The following is a 14,861-nucleotide window of genomic DNA, read 5'->3' on the forward strand; positions in this document are numbered from 1 at the left end:
ATATGTGTGGGAATCTCAAATTTTTAGTATCCTAGAGGGAGGCACAATCAGGAAGCTAATCCATGGCTAGCCAACTGACTTCCAAAGAACACAGTACTATGTGTGTGTATGTGTGTGTGTGTGTGTGTGTGTGTGTGTGTGTGTGTGTGTGTGTGTACAGGGGCATGAAGCCCTGGAACATTGATAAGCTATACCCTATCTAGATCGAATTAAGTGCTTAGAAATAAGCATATGAAAGGGAAAAGGGAGACAGACAGAGATAAGAGTCAGAGAGACAGAGATAGAAATAGAGAGAGGGAGACAGTGAAAGGCAGAGAGAAAGAGAGAGATCATCCAAAACAAAGTATATTTCTAATAAAACTAGCCAAATCTTCACTGTGAGATGAACAAGATGACAAGTCCCAAAATTGGGAGAAAATGGTTTCCAAAATGTTGTGTTCATGTCACAGAGCAAAAGAACTCAATTGCTACCAATGTTTGTTCTCTTCTGGACAGGGATTGGCATGGTTTCTCTGTACATCAGTTGCTTCTGACCATCGAGTTCTCCCAGATCTCTTTGTAACATCCCATCAGAATTTGTTCATTGTCTGTTCACAGCAGCATCCTTCTACGGGGAACCTATTGAGGGACACCACCTCAGTAATATAAAGAACTAGACTTCATAATTACTCACTCTGGAAAAACAATAATTGATCTGGTTTCTACAATCAAGGCGTCCTGTGACCTTTTTATCCCACAGAACACAATTTAGATGGAAGCCACACTTTTCAGTGCCAATGCCCTTGTCTTGGGGTCAAGACTTTGGAATAATTGACCCCCCAGAATAGTATTTTACATCATCTTGAGATAAACACAAACAATGCAAAACACATGGAGAGCCAAGAAGGAAATGGAGAAAAGATGCTCCTTCCCATTCATCTCTCAGAACATCCCTCAGGCTCTGAGTAAATGTCTATCTTCAACTCTGTTTCCTTGCCAAGGGAGACAGTTGTAAAAAGCTTATTTCTCAAAAGTAGCTTGAAGGCATGGGCTGGGATTGTTTATTAGCTGCCTGCCAAGTTGCATTCAAATCTCAATTGGCAATCCCCACCAATTTACCCTACCCCCACCCCAGTTCTACCATTTGCTTTGGATGTTTTAATGTAAGAGGAAGACGAATAGAACCACTTTTCTTTTGGTTAAAGATAGAGATCAATATCATTTTTGTGAGATTAGTTTTTATTGACATATTTTTTAAAACAAAAATCCTTCATTTCTGATCATCTCTTCTTTCCACTGAGTCAACCCAAGTAACAAAGAATAACAAGAGTTAGACACAGTGGGTTCAGCCAAATCCACTGATGCAGCCGCTGTGGATTTATTGGCACATTCCACACCTATAGTCTTTCACCTCAGCAAAAAAGGTTAAAATCGGGGGCGGCTAGGTGGCACCGTGGATAGAGCATCAGTCCTGGAGTCAAATCCAACCTTAGACACTTAATAATGACCTAGCTGTGTGGGCTTGGGCAAGCCACTTAACCCTGCTGCCTTGCAAAAAAAAAGCTAAAAAAAAGGTTAAAATTATATTTCTCTTCCCTTGGATCATCTTTCTTCCTGTTCATTATAAGTTGCTTTTTTCCAATTTTGTTTTTCTTGTTCTTCTTTCCATTTACCTTGGTATAGATATTTTGTAAATTGGTTCTAGGTTCTGCTTCTTTCTCTATGTATAAGTTCACAAAAATCTTTCTTTGCATCTCTATATTTTCCAGTTAATTGTTTCTTATGATACAATAACAGTCATAGAATCATAGATTTTGAATTGGAACAGACCTTGGAGATCATAAAATCTAACTATCTCCTTCTGCAGATGCGGAAACCAAGTCTAAGGGTAAGCAATTAGTAAGGGTCACACAGCTAGTAAGTGTCTACATCAAGATTTGTATTCTGGTCTTCCAGATGCAAGCCCAGAACACTTATAACCTATTGCCTCTTCTTATTATATTCATATATTAAATGTTATTTGACCATTGACTAATTGATGGAGGAAACTGCCAGATCTTACTCATTGCTAGGCTGTAGAAAAACTTGAGGAAAATTTTCCCAAGGGTCACTTTAAAAATCCAGTAATCCCAACCAAAAAGGGTTTTTCATTAAGTGGTTATTGGGCATTGGGAGTTCAGAACTGTGGGTGGTTTAAGAGGTCATATGGGAGTGCAAATGGAAAGATTATTCTATCTGCTTTTGAATTATAGCCATTGTTAATTGGCATATACTACTTTTCATCCTTTCCATGTTTATTTTCATGTCAAAGCCAAATGCTGCCTCTTTTACCACTATGGCTCAGACTCAAAAATTAAGGACATTAGGAACTACTGGCAACCTCCCAGGGCATTGGGAGCTCCTCCTTTTTGCCTGGTATAAACTTTGTTGACATTCTGTGATATTGTTTCCTTCACCAAAACAAATTGGTTTCTAAAAATCTAGGGAACCAAATTATACAGATTTCACAATAGTAACTCAACTTCTCATGGAGCTAAAAGTCCAAGTTGCTCTCTGCATCCTTAGACTAGAAGGGCATTCACCTTCTAAAACTGTCTGGATTTCTATGATCTCCTTGCCCTCCCCCCCCATCAGAGTAAGTGTGAACTAATGGGTTATAGCGACCCACAAAAATTATACATGTAGCACCATTTTAAACTTTCACTCAGACTTCCTGGTAGAGTTAAGCCGTGTTGCTCACATTTCCCTTCTCCACATGTGACAAATCCATCAATTATAGAATGCAAGAGGATGTGGAAAAACAGTGCTTTCACTTGGATGGCCATTTGTCTACTCAAAACTCTTTACACCAACAATCCTTTCTTTTTCCTATTATCATGGTTATTTCTATCTCTAGTGTTCACCATTTATTCTCTAGTCAAAAGTGGCAGAAGGGACTGGGATAACCTGGGTTGTTGTAAGCTATAAATGAATTCTTCACAATTAATTGCTTTGGAGGAAATAGAGTTCTGATGGTTATGTTAACATCACTTAGTAACATGAGTAACTACAAGAAAAAGCAGGGGAGGTAAGAGGGAGAAAAAATAAATACATGTCAACTAAAAAGACATAGACAGTTTGATTTTTAAATGAGAAAATAAGCTGAAAAACAAAAAAAGAAAGTAGCTGCCTAAAAAAGAATCCTGGTGCTTGGCAATAGAGTCCTCTGTTCTATTTACTAAGCCTTTAGTGGTAACTTGAAATTATCTGCCAATAGAGGGTGTGAATTCACCCTTTGACACCTTGTTGAAGACTACTGATGACTACTAAGGGCTGATTAGGAGAGTATCTGGATTATCTTGAGTTTACAGATAGGGAATCTGGAATTCTCATTTGTGACTTCCCATGAAGGGTATGCATAGGAGGGACAGGAATCTGGATCATTGCTAATGGAGTGGTTTCCTCATACACTAATGGGGATTTTCAATTATGAGAAGAACCCTCCTTTGGGATGATCAAGTGAAGACTATTGTCAATTGTATACTCAGGTCTTTCTCCCATTTGAAAGGGCAGACTAGAGCACAGCAGAGATAGGAGCAAAATTGGATTAAGTGAGAGAAAATAGGGCACAGGAATGCATGAAACATCTTCATTATTTTTACCCAGGAGACCTGGGTAGATAATTCTGGATTCCATAACCCTGGCCCCAGTTTTGAAGAATTGAGGACCCTGAGTAAAAATGGAAACTACAAAAAGAGTATCCATATGATTATTAGGATTCTAGTCTTCTGGAGAGTTGAGAATTCCTAATCACCAACCTACTGCATAGAGGAGAGGATAATTACTTGAGCATTATTAACTTTGGTGATTGCCAATAATTCCAAGATTAAAATTCTAGAATCCAGCTTTTTGGTAACAGTAGGGGAATTTTTCTGGGGAGAAAAGGAAGGTTTTGGACAACACTAAACTCAAATTAATAGAAGAGGAACCTAGAGGAGGCTAATGTGGAGAAGCATGAAAGTCTATATCAGATAAAAGTAGGCAAAAACAGTTGCCTTTGCCCTTAGTAATTGCCCAGGTTTTGGTTGTTGGTTTTTGCCAGTTCAATTCTTCTGCAAAGACATCTCATCTCTCTAGCAACTCTAAGTTAGTGGGTTTTTTCCCTTTGGGGAAGAACTCAAGTCCTACAGTACTACCATAAGACCCGGCACCTAGGTGGATAACTTGGGGGTGGGGTGGGGCTACTTCCATAGGAGTAAAACATCCTTAGGGGAGTACCATAAAATCTAGATGTCCATATGAATATGAAGGGATATGGGAGGACTCACCAGAAAATCATGGGATTTTCCCACTAGAAATCCATGGTTCATTTCCCCTTCCATAAAACACATCATGTAACTATGAGCTTAGAGTATTTTAGAATCTCAGGAAAACATGGAACTCACAGGGAGTGATTGGAGCATTTTTATCTATGAGCTCCTGTGAGTTATTTGCGTGCTTTATCTGCATTGCCTTTGTAGTGGACTGGGAACAAATTTGTTCTGACCACTCTTTTTCCCTTTGTTATCTTTTTTGTTTGCAGGGAATTTAGACTCCTTCAAACAAACTATATTCCAGCTAGGCTCTAAAAGTTTGAAGAGTAATTCTGGACTGGGTCAATTTAAACCAAAGAGAAATGATTTGATTGGGGGGGAGATGGTTCTGGTGCTGAGCCATGGAATATCGGTACATTAACACAGATCACATTATAGTTAGGAGGGAATTAAAAAACCTTTCAGAGGGGAGGCTAGGTTGCATAGTGGATAGAGCACGGGCCCTGGAGTCAGGAGGACCTGAGTTCAAATTTGACCTCAGACACTTAATAATTACCTAGCAGTATGGCCTTGGGCAAGCCACTTAACCCCATTTGCCTTGCAAAAAAACCTAAAAAATTAAAAATAATAAAATTACAAAATAAAAAATTAAAAAAAAAAACCTTCCAGCCAATCTCTTTATTCTACAGATGAAGAAATAAAAACCAGACCACCAGAAGGAGGTGACTTCTCTGAGGTTACACATCTCAGTAGCTGCAGATCCAAGAGCAAATTCAGGTCTCTTATTTCCTAATATGGTGTTTATTCTAATTCACTATGTGACTGCACAGTAGATAGATCACTGGCCTTGGAGTAAGGAGTACTGGAGTTCAAATCCAACCTCAGACACTTACTAGCTATGTGACCTTGGGCAAGCCACTTCAGCCTGACTTCCTCATGTTCAGTCATCCTGATTCCTATCTGACCATTGGACCCAGATGACTCTGGAGGAGAAAGTGAGGCTGGGGACTCAGCCCAGCCCACCACCAATCTAATTCTTTTGCTTGTCATGATCTCACCTCCCTGATGTCATGGTCTTCTTCAATAACGAAGGCCAAACCACTATGTGGCTAAGAATCACTCATTCTATTCCAAACCAATGAGATTTTTCTTTTGACTCTTTTTTATGTACCCATGATTCCTTCTTCTTCCTCTCTCTCTCTCTCTCTCTCTCTCTCTCTCTCTCTCTCTCTCTCTCTCTCTCTCTCTCTCTCTCTCTCTCTCCCCCTCTGTGTGTGTGTGTGTGTGTGTCCTGTGTCTCTGTATATCTCTTTTCCCATTATATTCAGGGACTTGTGGTGAGGCAGAACTGAGTCTCACCTGCTCCCCCTCACCCCTTACCATATGTCCCTGGTCATCTTTATGCATGAACACATACAAATATATTGAGATACGTGTATGTATATAATGCTGAAATGATTTCATAATTCAACGTGACCATTTACACGCACAAAGTTTACATGTAAACACGTACATCCCCAGGAAACCAAGATGTTGAGACATTAAGTGACTTTCCCAGGGCTGCCTTGCCATAATTTTCTGAATTGGAATTTAAATCCAGGTCTTCCTGACTCCAAGACTAGTCTTCTTCCAGATCTTATTAATTTTCTGAGAAGTCCTCTTTAGAAATGGAAACTATTACATTTCAAAGGGATTCTTGAGTTTCTGACTTGAACTTTTTCATGATAAAAAAGGACTTTTCGACATGATTCCAGATCCCTATCAATATGTCCCCATTGTTCAGAGCAGAGTCAACCAAAATTAATCAAGGACCTTCCCCCTCACTTCCAATGAATTTCTTGATTGGACTGGTAGGCAAAGAGGGCTTACTAGAAGTCAGAAAGGAGGCAGATATAGATTCTGTATCAGCGCCTCATAACATTTAAATGCATATCTAAGTTATCCACAAGAAACAGAGTAACTGCATGAATCATTTTTTTAAACTTCACCAAAGTACATAGATAAAGGAACAATTCTGGGTGTTGGGGATTATTTTTAACAATGAGATGAAAAATATTCAGTTAACTTAAATAGGCACTATAAATTTCCTTCTTACTGCTCCTCTGTTCTTTCTCTTTTGATTGCCTGTTTCCTTATATTGGATGATGACCCAGATACAAAATTACAGAAGAATACTTTCCATCTGTAGTGTAAGGTTTCTGGTATCACTTAACTCATTCAGTCCTGAGTTGATTCCTGACTGGGGCCAGCCAAGCCCAGACCAGGATTTCCTTTGGAAAGAAAGGATGCAGGCAACCTTTGCCCTAGGAGTACTGAGTGGACTGTCAGTTTTTTTAATTGTGCTATAAAATTTGGATAGAATGGTTTAGTATGGAGACTTTTGCCACTTACATTTCTGGCAGTTTAAAATCTCAGCCAATAGACATTTTAAATCTCAGCCGATTTCATTCTTATCCCCCCCCTAATATTTCCCCGAGAACAAAACTAAAAGGATAAAATAAGTGTGGCATCTCAGAATTTTTGAAATAAAAGGCAACCTCAGAGTTTTTCTGCTTTACATTTTCATGAAATACTATTCCCTTCACAGTGTAACTTGCTCATTCAGGGATGGAGTATATTTGCAACTCACCCCTCTTTCTCCCCCTTCCATCAAACCTAAACTTGCTTCTTAACTAGTTGCCCTTATTTTTATCTTATTTCACTTAATGGAGCTAAGGAGGATGAAATAAATTCCTTAGTTAATTCAATTCAAAAAGATCTACCTAACTTATATGGGTAGGCACAGTCTGATAGTGACCTAGAGATGAGGCATACAATTTTTTGTTTGATCCCAGTTCTAATACCGCCACACTGAGTCATGTCTAAACTTCATTTGTCTTGTCTGCAAACAAATGTCATGATATCTGCTCTGTCTTCTTTAGAAGTCAATTTCTGTGAGGATTAAATTAGATCACAAATGTAGAAGGATTGAGGACAATGACCAAACAACCATAACCTCGTGGTAGAAAGACTAGGGATTATGAGTGCTGAGTGTTGTGTAAACCAATGACTAATTTTATTTAACTGTTTTAAAAAATCTTTTTGGTGACAATGGAGGATGGAGTAGGGACAAAATTATGAGGAAATTCTATGCTGTAGAAACAAAATCTATTAACAGTATTCATTTAAATATGGATGAAAATACAATGAATGATAAGAATCAAATACATTATATTTGGAAATTTGTATTCATCCATGATTAGTCAGCTCAAAAATTATTTATTGAATGCCCATCAAGAACATGCAAAGCTGAGGGTATGTGTAACTGTTTCTATAAAGAGTTTTATCAATTATTTTATATTGTGAACTCTTACGAGAAAGTAAATGTACAGCTATTAGTTGCTGACAGTTTTGTGGAAAACCAAATTCTTTTATGTATGCAGATTCAAGCTTTTCACTCTCTATCCCCAATATGCACTTTGTTCCTCTCTTCTGAGAAAGTTCCAAGTCATGTTCCATGGACAATCTATATTATTCCTAGAGATAATCAGCAAGGGAAAGTACACCTTGCCCTAAAATGGGAGGATTATGCCCCTTGGCAGTTTGGAACTTACAGAATGTTTATCACACACCTGTGGCCTACTCATGTAGAGATGACTGTTGGTTCTTAAAGGATTTAACAGTAGAGAATAAACCACGCAAGGTTCTACCCAAATAGTTTGATTATGACAATAAGGTCTTGTCACAGGTAGTCTACCTGCTTACCAAGACTCAATCTCACCAAAAGAGAAAGCATCAAGTGACAAATTTTTCTAGGTTTGGAAATTCATGAAACCACCATCCAATACAGAGAAGCTCTTCAATTTGCCTCAGCATTAAGTATGTTGCAATGAGGAAATTATAGATATTTAGACTATTAGTTAGAACTAATTACCCTGTGTATGTGTGTGAGGGAGAGAGACAGAGACTAGCCCACTAGTCTTTTGTACCCAAACTTGCATCCCACGTGATCTGTGTCCCCATCTCAAAGTCAACTTAGAAGAGATGTTTAAATATGTTTTGAGATTCTGATAACTGAGTTCTTGAAATAGAGGTGAGTTTGCCTGAATCTGAATTGTCAGCATCATGTCTGGGTTTTTCTGGGCCTAGGTTTTGCTCTCCATCTTTGCCTCTACCGATAGAAAGATACCTGGTGGTGTAGTGGATAAAGTAATGGACCTGGAGTCAGAAAGACCTGAGATCAGATGTGACTTCATAGACTTACTAGCTGCATGATCCTGGACAAGTCTTCTGGTGGTCCCTGTTTTCTCATCCATAAAATTGAGATAATAATAGTCTCCATAACCCAGGTTTATTATAACATTGAAATGATATATTTGTAAAGTGCCTGCACATATTAGGTCCTTATTAAATGCTTTTCCCCCTCCTTCCTTCTCTTTAAAAATTTATTAGCTGTTTTATCTTGGTCAAGGTGTTTAACCTCTCTGGGTTTCAGTTTCCTCTTTTGTACAAATGAGGTGCTTGGACTCTGACTTTCCACATCTTTTCCAGTATTTAACTGATCATCCTATGAACATGGATGACAATAATATAGCCCAGGCAAAACAGGAATGAATTGGTTATATTCTGCATTGGTGAAGGGAGTAGCCTGGTGGAGAGGATCACATAAAGGATCACTGTAGTCATGAGAGAGTGGAAATCAGCTATGAATTAGGGGGCCAAGCAAATATTCATGGATTCTATTAATTCTCTACTGTGAAGAACCTTACCTAGACCCCAGAATTTATCCTCCTTTCATAGACAAAAGCAGGGGTCAGTCTTCCTGGGTCAAGTCATGTTGGCAATGTAAATGTATCAGATTAGAGATGAAAAGCAAACTCCATCCAAGAAGCCATTCCAGAGATATCGGAAGTATCTCCATTGTACAAAAGGAGAATTCTTCTATTTCAAACAAGACTGGTATTTGCAAAATGCAAAGGGTTAGACTACATAGACTCCTGGGTTCTCGTCACACATCAAACATTCCATAGTGTTTGCCAGTTATGCTTAAATGCAAGATTAAAAAAATGAAGAGGATAACATAGAAGATAAGAGTATAGGCAAGGAAATGCCACCAAGGGTTAAGTTGTCGACTATTAAGCTAGCTATAGAGTTTGCTGATTTGAATTTATTTACAATTTTGAAAAAAATGATTGTTTTAGTTAGCATGTCCACTTTGAATTGAACCTTTCACTTCTCTGTCAAGTGTATAACCCCATTGTCTTACAAGATTCATTTGTCTAAAAATGAAAGAGGATTTGCCAGACCTTTTCATTTCTTTGCAATTCCGTTTTTGGATCCAAACTAATCCGATTTTTCAGATGTGGTTATTTCTGCTCAGATTTCTCTTTGCAGAACTGACCTTCTGACCAACCCTTCCTCTCTTTTGCAGAGTAGCTGTATGGAAAATGTTCCCATCACATCCTCTAAAATCACTTTATTATCCAAACAGCCATCATAGGCAATCAATTACTACAAGTTGATCATTTCAGGAACTGACAAACTCTCTCTAAGTGCACAAAGACAGAACAAGAGTCTGGGGCTGCTTGGGGGGCATCCAGGAATGCCGTCCACTTTAAGAGCTGCCCTTTATTAAGGAGACATGATGGTTATTGGAAGCTCTCCTGTTGTTTTACTCAGTAATCCCATGGGGACTATTTGGCACTAGGGTGCAAAGAGAGCAAAGCAATTAGGGAAAGACATGAACACAAGCCATTTAAAGAGTAAATCATCCAGTGACCCACTAATAGCTACTCTAAATGTTGGACCAACTCCATAGCTCATGGTTGTTCAAGGGTCTGTTTTAAAAATATAACTATATCATTTTGTCTGGTTGTCTGGGTGGCTCCAAGGGCAGTTTCAAGATGTCCATTCTGAAGAAAGCTAAATTGGAATTGACTTCGTGATCCAAGTGGAATAGATTGCTCTGGAGCATCATAAATTTGGTCACTAGGCAATGAAGCCTAATCCACCCAGATCATGTCTCTCAAATGCAGCGCTTTAAGCAGTGGACACTTGGAAAACTGATAGAACACAGTGAAGGAGAAACACTGATGGACTGAAAGTTGAAGAAATTGAGTCTGAATTCTGGCTCTGCCTCTTCCAGTATGACCTGCAGGAAAGTATTTACCCAGTCTGTGCCTAGTTTCTTTGGGTGTAATATGAGGTGGTAGCTAATCCTTAAAGTCCTTTCCAACTCTAAATCTGTAATCCTGGGATTATTCTGGCAAAATATTACAGAGAAAAAAGGTTGTTGGAATATTTCTATTCACTACCATTAATGTAGAATTTCTTTCAGATCGATTTGATGTTTCCTATATAGGGAAAACAGAGATGTAAGGGGGAGGTTCTCTATTGACTGCTATGTGTAGCCAAAATCAACTTCTCTGAATTAGACATGCCTATTTCTGGCTCCAACTTTCTATTTTCTTGACAATGTGAGAAAAGAAATGAAAGAGTGAGGTGAATGGGCCATGCTCTGGGGGAAAGGGGAACACATGAGCAAACCTATACTTTTGAAACCAGAGCTAGTGACTACTGTGTGAAGAAAGGCTCCAAATTGCTAATAATTAGAAAATGCAAATTAGAACAATTCTCATGTCAATCAGGTTGGCAAAGTTGACAAAACAGGAAAAATGGCAAATATTAAAAGATCTGCAGTAAAACAGATACATTAGCATTGTTTTGGTAGCGATCTGAATTGTTACAGACATTCTGGGAAACACCTGGGCCCTGGGACCTCAAAGTTAACAAGCTATGCAGACTTTAGATTGAACAAGAATAATAGGAGGCCCAAATCTCAAGTAGAAAAAAGGAGCAACAGATATAGAAATTAGGAAGACTCAAGTTCAAATTCAGCCTCAGTAGATGAGTGAGACTAGATTAATAAATTAAAGCCCCTGTTTACTTCAATTTCCTTTTCTGTAAAATAAATTGAAGAAGGAAAAGGGAAATAACTCCAGTATCTTTGCAAAGAAAACTAATGGGGTCACAAAGAGTGAAATATGACTGAAATGCATGAGCCACAAGAAGATATATTTATATCTACATAGACATGGATATAGGTCTAAATATTTACTATGAACAATATAGCAATTCATTTGCTTGATTATACATATTTATTATAAGAATTTTCTTTTTCTTTTTGTCCAATATGGGAAGAATCAAAGTTATTGAATTGATTTTTTTTATTTTGAAAGGAAATTTCCTTCAGCAACTAAACATATAGAATGAAGACTATTACAATAGAACAGGTGAGAGGACTGAGAGCCTGTCTGAAATAAGATGGTGGCTGGAAGTGGAAGGAAGGGATCATGGAAGAGATGTTCCATGGAAAAAATAAGTTAAGATTTGGTCCCACATTGAATATGTGGGAAGAATGAGAGTTGAAAGATAAGTATGCTATTAAGGTCATGAAACTAGGTACCTGGGAGAATGGTGGAACCACCAATGGTAATAGAAATATCTGGGGGAAAAGAGAATACTACATTCTGTTTTGTATGTATTAGGTCTATCATACCTATATGCCTTGAACATTAAAGTTCAAGGTTTCTTTAGGCAGTGGGTGAGGGCTTGACTAACTCTACAAAGACCTGGGTTGAATGATGGAATTTGGGAATCCTCTAATAGCTGATGAGAACAACAAATGAGAAGGTATAGAGTGAAAGGGAGAAGGATCCAAGACTGAATATTGAGGACATACTCTGTTAGAGTGCATAACGCTGGTGAAGGAACAGCAAAGGAAATCGAAAAGGAAGAATTGAGCAGGCAAGAAGGTAACAAAATAATGTAATAGAAACACAGAGAGTAGAGATTACTCAGGAGGAGACAGCTATTTTCCAAATAAAATAGGAGTTTTGCCATCAGAACTCAGAGCACAGTTGAACAAAACAACAATGAAATTCTAGGGTCAAATCTGAAGATTCAGAGAACAAAAGAATTATCAGGCCAAAGGATTTCACAATAAGGGAAATGTTTCCATGGGCCAATATTCAGAATCAGGAGGCAAGACGAGTGCTAAGACACTAACAATGAATTTAAAGACAACCCTGGATTGAAAAAAGTCATATTTAAGAGCAATTTAGTGATTCTAGGCTATCAGCAAAATGACAGTTTGTCGCACTCAACATTTACTCTAACACAGGATGCTAACTGCTCTTTCGAGATGACTTAAACCAGAATTTGCATAAAACCCACAGTAAAGTGCTATTAAAGCCTCTAACCACAACATTTCTGAGATAACTTTCCCAGAAGTCCTGTTTTTTAATAGTCAGGGAAGCTATATTTCTGATAGAACCCTTCATTGACTATTCCTCCTCCAGCTATAGCTTATTCTCTTGCTATTTACAAGTATTGCTTCTCAAACTATACCAACTCTATTTCTGAAGCTCAAAGAGGAAATTACTTTTTTCAGCACCATACTGTGAGAACTAAAACTCAGAAGTTTGCCCTCCTCTACCTCCTGGGCTGCTTTACTCTGTCACTATCTTTTAAATCTTGATTTAATGCAGAGAGAGGAGGTGAAAAAAACTCTGTTAATATGTTGATATGATAGAAAATGCTACAGTACAGCCTAATCATTGGGGGGTTTTGTTAAATGGATCACTGGAATCATAAAATCCTTGTATATTTTATGTGATTTAAAAAGAAAAAAGTGGCTGTAAGCAAAATAGGTTAGACTTTTTAAGAAATCTGAGGATTGTTCAGTCCTGGGTGCCATAGTTTAGGAAAGACTGGAAGAATGGAAAGTATCCAGGAGAAGGAAACTAACATTGCCATAACCTAATGGTATATTAAGATCATTTGAAGGAAAAAGTCATGTTTAACATGGAGAAGAGACAACTCAGAAGGGATCTGAGAGCTGCCTTCAAGTATATGTTATCATATGGTAAAGGAATTAGATATTTTTCTCTTTGGGCTCATTGAGTTAGGGTGATAGGTGAGCATTGCAAAGAAGTCAGTGAGGAAAAAGCTTCCCAAGAATTAGAATTATCAGGAAGTGCAATGGACTCCCTCAAAAAATAGTGAGTTCCCTCTCACATGAGGTCTCAGACAAAAGGCAGATTGTCAACTTTAGGTTGAGTTCTCTATGAAAGAGATTCTTATTTAAGTCCCCTAATTCATTAGGAGACTCCTATGATGGAATCAGTGGAAGGGGAGGACACCAGATTAGAAGCTGAGATATGGGCCAAGCAGAGAGCTCTGTCCTCTTACATACTTGTTCTAGGCTAATTTAAATTTAGTGTCTATGACACCCCATGATATTAATATAAAATAAAGAATATTTCACTAACAGCCAGAATGCCGGAGAAAGAATTGTCCTCAAAACCAGAAAACCCTGGATTCAAAGGCTTTCTCTTATATTATAATGCTTTTGTGACCCTGGGGAAGTCACTTTTCTTCTTAGTGTTCTAGGCAACTCTCAAAAACTTTATGGGTTTCAGAAAAAGCACTGGCCTGTATTGGTAAAGGGAGTTTTCTTAACCCAGGAGTTCACTAAATTTCACAAGTTTAGTCATTCTTCTTCCAGAATTTTTAAAAATATAAATCATAAAATGTTATAAAGACATTGTAAGCATCTAATAGCAGCTAGGTTGGTGCAATGGATAGAGGCCAGAATCTTCTTGAGTATGATACAGCTTCAGACATTTGCTAGCTTTGTCATTCTGGATTCATAACTTAACACTATCTGCCTCAATTTACTTACCTATAAAATGAGCCAGAAAAGGAATTGGCAAAGCATGCAGTTTCCTGGTCAAGAAAAGTTCAAATAAGGTAACAAAGAGTCAGACAGAACTGAAATGACTGAACAACGACAAAAACACTTAAATTCTTGTTGCTTGATATTTATTTTTGCGTATACCTTGCCCTCCCCACTGGACTTGACACTATTGTTTTCTTGGCACTACTGGATTCATTCTCATCCTCTAGATCCTTCCTGTGCTTCTGTGTATTCTGCACATACACAATTTCTTACTTCATATTAAATATAGCATTACATTCATATAACAATTCTAAGCCATTTCCTTCAGTAGATAAATCCATTCTTTGCTAACACAAAAGTGTTGATATGTACGCTATCTTTATTCTTATCAATACCTTCTTTAGGGTAGGAGAGCAGTAATGAAATCATTAGTTAAATTGGGCATTTTAGTCACTTTATTTGCTTAATTCCAAGTTATTTGTCAATTTGTTGTGAAATAGAGGATAAAGTTTGGTTTAAATGTAACATCTGCCAGTTGGCTTTTTAAACAACCAAAGTTTGTTGAATAAAAAAACGACTCAATAAAACAGAATAGTTATGATCCAATATAGCAATAATTGTCTTCTTTAAGGACTAGAAGACCATTTATTTTAGGTTATTGTGTCTTCTCTGGCAGAATATAGAATAATGACAAATTTCCCCCTAGCAAGCCCTAGGGAAAGGTCAATAATTTCTCCTCAGTTTTAAGTAGGCTTTTCATAAAGCACTCCATTTGGTCAGGCAGATTGGGTTCCCCATCCTCTTTAAAATCCTGAGGTATAAACTTATCTTCATTAAGTGCCACCGAAAGTCTGGCACACAGAAGACTC

At 37.9% G+C, this 14,861-nt stretch overlaps 1 protein-coding gene across 6 annotated transcripts in view; it reads left to right on the forward strand.

The window, feature by feature from the left end:
- HDAC9 (histone deacetylase 9) overlaps nucleotides 1–14,861 on the forward strand; it is a 947,449-nt gene that overhangs the window by 812,497 nt on the left and 120,091 nt on the right. The window lies entirely within an intron of this gene.

This window comes from Macrotis lagotis, chromosome 7 (genome assembly GCF_037893015.1).
Source record: "Macrotis lagotis isolate mMagLag1 chromosome 7, bilby.v1.9.chrom.fasta, whole genome shotgun sequence".
In the NCBI taxonomy this organism is placed as follows: Eukaryota; Metazoa; Chordata; class Mammalia; order Peramelemorphia; family Peramelidae; genus Macrotis; species Macrotis lagotis.